This window comes from Quercus suber, unplaced genomic scaffold (assembly GCF_002906115.3).
Source record: "Quercus suber isolate HL8 unplaced genomic scaffold, Cork oak 2.0 scaffold_6, whole genome shotgun sequence".
Taxonomy (NCBI): Eukaryota; Viridiplantae; Streptophyta; class Magnoliopsida; order Fagales; family Fagaceae; genus Quercus; species Quercus suber.
The window spans coordinates 1238382-1244973 of NW_027069472.1; the positions used below are offsets into that span (position 1 = coordinate 1238382).

General features: G+C 32.8%; 1 long non-coding RNA gene across 1 annotated transcript; it reads right to left on the minus strand.

The window, feature by feature from the left end:
* Positions 1–2696: 2696 nt before the first annotated feature.
* On the minus strand, positions 2697–5950 carry LOC136067748 (uncharacterized). The gene is made up of 3 exons (XR_010629151.1): positions 5814–5950; positions 4007–4172; positions 2697–2952 (listed from the first exon to the last, which is right to left on the minus strand). It is a non-coding gene; the product is annotated as an uncharacterized LOC136067748 (long non-coding RNA).
* Positions 5951–6592: the final 642 nt, after the last annotated feature.

Below are 6592 nucleotides of genomic sequence, written 5' to 3' on the forward strand. Positions count from 1 at the left end.
CCAACTCCTTAAGCCAAAGTTTAAGGAACCCAACTTACAGGAGAAGCGGAGGAGAAAGAAAGGACAGTAAAGCAAGTGAAGAAGACTTGTTTGTTGAAGAGGCTGTGTTTGTTTTCTAAATATTTGCGGTGTTCAAACTTCAAAGGCTTTCGTGTAGGGTTTACACGTTTTTGGGTCTTTGGGTTTTAAAGAGAAATTCTTATATAGTCAAAATTGGGGCTGGAATGAATGAATGAAAGAGAGAGAGGCATAGGGTGTGGCTTAGAGTCTGAGATAAAAACGAACAGAAAAACGGATTAGTCTACAATCGCTTGCTTTATTGGCGTTGAGATTGTCAATAATTTTTTTGATTGTCAATGATTTTTTTCCAAGACAGAGGTGTGCTGATGGAAAAGAGAAACTGCTTGCAAATCACAGTTTTTTTGCAATCCGGTTATATTTATATGTACTGAGGGGAAAACAACTATATGATTCAGTGTAACAACTTGTTTCTTTTGGTTGTGGTTAGTTATTTAAAATCACAAAAGGCACAATTGTTCAGTGTCTTATTTTGCAAAAGGAATAGACACAATTGTTCAGTTTTTAAATGTAGGCGTGTGGCATAAATTTATGTAACCACGTGGCACAATGAAGCGCGATCAACAAAAAGTCAAACGTTTCGGCTATTAGTTATTACTAGTGTTTAACCCGTGCCATGCGCGGGATCATTTTACATATAATAATCTTTGCATCCAACATAAACTTAGCTCTCATACTTCCACTACATTCATTTAGACCTACATAATTTAGTATATTTAAGCATATAGTATCCAATATCCCCTAAAATTTTTAAACATTAGTCTTTTGCAAAACATTTTTTTTTAACAAAATGATAATGGTATTTATTGAGAATTTATAAAACTTGTACATCAGTAACTATTGAATTTGAAATACATTCCGGAGTATCATTCATAGATTTGAGTACGTATTGCCTCAAAAGAAAGCAATGCACTTGAAAGCATGACCAACAGTTTAAGCATATTAAGTGCTTGAATGATGGGGCTATCTTCATACTCTACCTCCAGGTCTCATATTGACAAATGCTTGGCAAATTCCAAGGCTTTGTGCATCCCAACAGCTAGCACTTCAATCAATCATTATTAGTATCCAACAAATCCGGTAGTCCCCAAATAATGTTAATATACTAAACAGAAAAGCCTTTCCAAGGTTTTTTTGTGGGATTCTATATATCGCACAAAGTTGAGATATACAAAAATGGTTCTGCAACATCACTTGGCTAAAGACTTTTCTTTTGAAAAAAAATGGAAAAATAAAAAATAAAATAAAGAAAGGCTGCGTGTTATCCATATTGTGCATGGGACTTGTTTACCTAGCATTCAATGAGAGTGCTAGATTGAACCAAATTAAAAATAAAAAAATAAAAAAATAAAAAATAAATAAAAAAAGAAAAAGAAAAAGATATAACAAAAAAAGAAAACGAATTCACAGAAAAATAATACAGGTATCAAAATAGAAGTTAAAAACGTATATTGTAGCATTCCTATTCCTCCCCCAACTCCTTAAGCCAAAGTTTAATGAACCAAACAATCAATAAAGCCAAAGTTTAAGGAACCCAACTTACAGGAAGAAGCGGAGGAGAAAGAAAGGACAGTAAAGCAAGTGAAGAAGACTTGTTTGTTGAAGAGACTGTGTTTGTTTTCTAAATCTTTGCGGTGTTCAAACTTCAACGGCTTTCGTGTAGGGTTTACACGTTTTTGGGTCTTTGGGTTTTAAAGAGAAATTCTTATATAGTCAAAATTGGGGCTGGAATGAATGAATGAAAGAGAGAGAGGCATAGGGTGTGGCTTAGAGTCTGAGATAAAAACGAACAGAAAAACGGATTAGTCTACAGTCGCTTGCTTTATTGGCGTTGAGATTGTCAATAATTTTTTTGATTGTCAATGATTTTTTTCCAAGACAGAGGTGTGCTGATGGAAAAGAGAAACTGCTTGCAAATCACAGTTTTTTTGCAATCCGGTTATATTTATATGTACCGAGGGGAAAACAACTATATGATTCAGTGTAACAACTTGTTTCTTTTGGTTGTGGTTAGTTATTTAAAATCACAAAAGGCACAATTGTTCAGTGTCTTATTCTGCAAAAGGAATAGACACAATTGTTCAGTTTTTAAATGTAGGCGTGTAGCATAAATTTATGTAACCACATGGCGCAATGAAGCATGATCAACAAAAAGTCAAACGTTTCGGCTATTAGTTATTACTAGTATTTAACCCGCGCAATGCGCGGGATCATTTTACATATAATGATCTTTGCATCCAACATAAACTTAGCTCTCATACTTCCACTACATTCATTTAGACCTACATAATTTAGTATATTTAAGCATATAGTATCCAATATCCCCTAAAATTTTTAAACATTAGTCTTTTGCAAAACATTTTTTTTTAACAAAATGATAATGGTATTTATTGAGAATTTATAAAACTTGTACATCAGTAACTATTGAATTTGAAATACATTCCGGAGTATCATACATAGATTTGAGTACGTATTGCCTCAAAAGAAAGCAATGCACTTGAAAGCATGACCAACAGTTTAAGCATATTAAGTGCTTGAATGATGGGGCTATCTTCATACTCTACCTCCAGGTCTCATATTGACAAATGCTTGGCAAATTCCAAGGCTTTGTGCATCCCAACAGCTAGCACTTCAATCAATCATTATTAGTATCCAACAAATCCGGTAGTCCCCAAATAATGTTAATATACTAAACAGAAAAGCCTTTCCAAGGTTTTTTTGTGGGATTCTATATATCGCACAAAGTTGAGATATACAAAAATGGTTCTGCAACATCACTTGGCTAATCTGGTACTCTTTTCTCTCTTCTTTAAAGCAATTTGATGGTTTTTGAATCTTTCTTTCTTGAGTTATTTGGCTTTGACAATCATTAAACTGTAAAGATTGAAGGAAGGGATTGGCTCGCACATTAACAGTCTAAAGAGAATCAAAAAGAGGACAATTGGAAATAGCAAAAAAAAGGAAAAAAAAAAGACATTTATAACAGGAAAAACTCAAGAGATTTGTGTAAAATCATGTCTTGATAGTCACAAATTTACAATTAATATTGTGGCATCCAAAACCATTATCGGCGTCCCATATGCTAACACAGAAAACAGTAAGAGCTTTTAAGTCCACATGGTTTTTTTGCATTACATAACATGGTCTTTCATTTTTCATCCTCTCATGACTAACACGACTTAAAAGAATGAAAATCTTCTTCAATTTTCATCCAATTATGACTGCTAAGCCTTAGTAAATGATTTTTTTTTAATTATAAAAAGGATTAATATGCAAATATTTTCTACATTAGATACCATATCCATATGCTTAGCTTAAATTTAGAAATACCCTTTCCCTGAGTAGATCTTATATATACAATTCAAGTTTAATTACTTCAAATTCGTTAGACTACAAAGAGGCCAAACACAAATATAAATAAGGATCTCCTCAAAATCTACACCACAAAACACAATACCACTTCCAAAATGACAATAAAATGTGACATTTTAATTTAAAAAATAATAATAATCAACATTTTAATTTCTAGTTCTTAGCATCAACACACAAATAAAACCCATGATGATAAAACTTCAATTGTTCATTACCTAACTACTAACTTGAAGTAAAAGAAGAGGACTGTTTCCATCAATTCTGTTTTTCCTAATTTACATTGGTAAAAAATAGAGAGTTTGAGTCTTGAATCTGTAGACAACTTCCACAATCTAATAAAATCATTTGAATATATATCCTGAGTTATTTAATATAATATATAAAGCCATGGTCAGTTTGTTTAGCAAATATGACTTTCTACCATGAGTAATACAAAGTTTAGCATAGTGCATTCTCGTCATTCCTTCTAGTAATTAATATATATGCTTTTCCGAAAATGAAGGAAAGCCAATGAAAGAAAAAATTCCCCATATTTTCTTTCATTCCATGAACTTACAGGTAGTTCTTAAGGAGGGTAATTCTTCTAATTCTCAGCCTGAAAAATTTGTTTCAAATGTTTCTAGAGCCTGCCTTTGGATTTGCTTGAAACAAAGATGGGTTGGCAACACTAATTCTACTTTCACCACTTCTATCTCCTCCTTCTTTATGGAAACTGGATATCACTGAAAACAGTGGCTTTTGTGAGAAATATACAATTTTAAGAAAACCACAACACATTCTAGATTAATTATGAGAGTGCAAAACTTTGTACAAAAGCCTCATCACAGAGTCCATTACAGAAACAAAAAACCAATAATTAAAGATGCATAACATAACCAAAAAAAAAACCCAAAAATAAAATTTTAAAAGAAAGCTTATTTGATCCAAAAGATATCTTAACATTTCTATTTTCAACTCTTTAGGGTGAATCTTTTTTAGTAATTTCTATAATCTATAAAAATATAAGACGGTGTTGTAAATAATATTCAGAAACCCAAAACAAAACCAAATCTTACCAAATACAAAAATCTAATCTAATTCAACCAAAATACCCAAAGCTAATTTAAATTTCATACCTAATTAAAAAAAATGGAAGGGAAAAAAACTTTATCAGTGCTGGTGGCAGATATATGGCCTGATGGTGGGTGATCAAGTGACGGTGTTGATGGCCCTTAGATTTCTCTTTCTCTATCTCTGTTTATGTGTGTCGTACAGATTATAATATGTATCTTATAATATGTATCTTTGTGTGCCTGTGGTTGCGATGGTCTGATTGTATAGACGGAGGGTGGTTGGTCTGTGTTTCTATCCTTTTCTCTTTATCCTTGATCGGACTCTCTATCCTTATGTTTGTATGTTAAACGATTAATTTTAAGATTAGGCTTTTGCAAAAAGATAAAATTTTAACTATTCATATGTTAAACGTTTAAAGAACTTCTAAACCGGTGTAACGATCAGTTTGAACCTTTTTTCCTTGGATACGTGGTAGCACTTTAAGTGGCTTTTTTTCCTATATGGCAACATTGGCAGCATATGCCTAAGCTTTGAAACCAACTTAAGTAGATAGCCATTTGTCCAAACCTACAATTGAATGTTAATAATTCAATAGCCAAAATAACAAAAGGCTTAGAAAAATTACTTGGCTATTGAGGATCACACCACACACCCACTTTAAATCACTAAAAGCAGAATCCCAGGTTAGTTGTTCTAATTTTTCCTCTTTTTCACACACTGGATCTGCACTTCAATTTTGGTCATCAGGGAAAAAAAATAGCAATGTTGTAGTGCTTAAACATATGACATTGACAGACACTGAAAAATTAGGACGCTGAGAAAGCATTGGTTTCATAAGTAATCTAGCTTCTTTTATATAAAGACATGCCTCCCACATAATGCAAAGATCAAATAACATGCAGAGAAAAAGCACCACTAACATTATATTGGTAAATAAGATTCAGTTAACCAACTCCAAATTTCAAGCACCACAAAACAAGTTCCAAAAATATAACAAATTGCTATATAATGTCATAAATACAATTGATACAGAAGAGGATTCTTTTGCACACAGAAATAACCATTGATTAAAATGCACCGGAGAAATGAACAAACAAAACCTGAAATTACTAAAGGATCAAACCTCATCCAATCAACCAAAACTAAATCAAGAACAAAAAAAGAGTCAAGTAGGTATCTAACTGGGAAATAGTGTTCATGATAAATATTGATTTTATACCAGATAAAAATTTTATTCTTTGTAATAGGTGCAAATTTTTAAACCTGTCAAAAGATCTTACACATAATATTAATAAGTTGTAGATTCTTACATGTTTTCTCAAGGTTGTTCAGTACCATCTTGACTTGTCATCTTGTTCTAGTATGCTCCTAAGTCAGATTGAATACCTCCAACTCAAGCCTCATCACACCCATCAATGAAATTCTTCACATTCCCATAGGCAGCTCTCATACCTACAGAATACTCACCAAAGACTACAAAACTCAATTAAAATTTCCAAAAGAAGAATGAAAATGTATACCACAAAATGAGGAAATTGGCAAAGATGAAAAAAAAATTACAGCAAATAAACTAATTTATGAAATTTACAAATGAAAAATTTCTCTAATAAGTCCTATAAGGACTCAATTTGGAAAAACCCTCGTAAATAAAAAGGAAAATGATCCAGTAAGCCTAAACAATAAATTTTTAGAGAGTGGGAGAAAGAACTAGTTCTATTAGACGGAAAAGGCTGTCTTTTTTGTGAAACTTCCAAAAGTCCCCCTTAATGTCATCCCCTTTCACGTTATATACCATGTTCCTTCCCTTGTTTTCACCGTACACATGTAGATTCTATTCTGGGAACTCCTTTTTGTCCCATCTAACCACCCTCAGAGTCTCCAGCTAGCAACTATAAGGCTGCTTGATCACTGTTCAGACATCACCTCTACATTAATGCGGCCAAAGAGTTAACTAGGAAGCATTTAATGTGGAGGTAGCAGCGTCAGAAGATATTTGTTGCCTCCACCATCCCATATCTGTCTCTCAATTACAACACAACCTTGTGGACTACCCAGGGTAATAAGGTAATTGTATCCATCTCGGACTGCA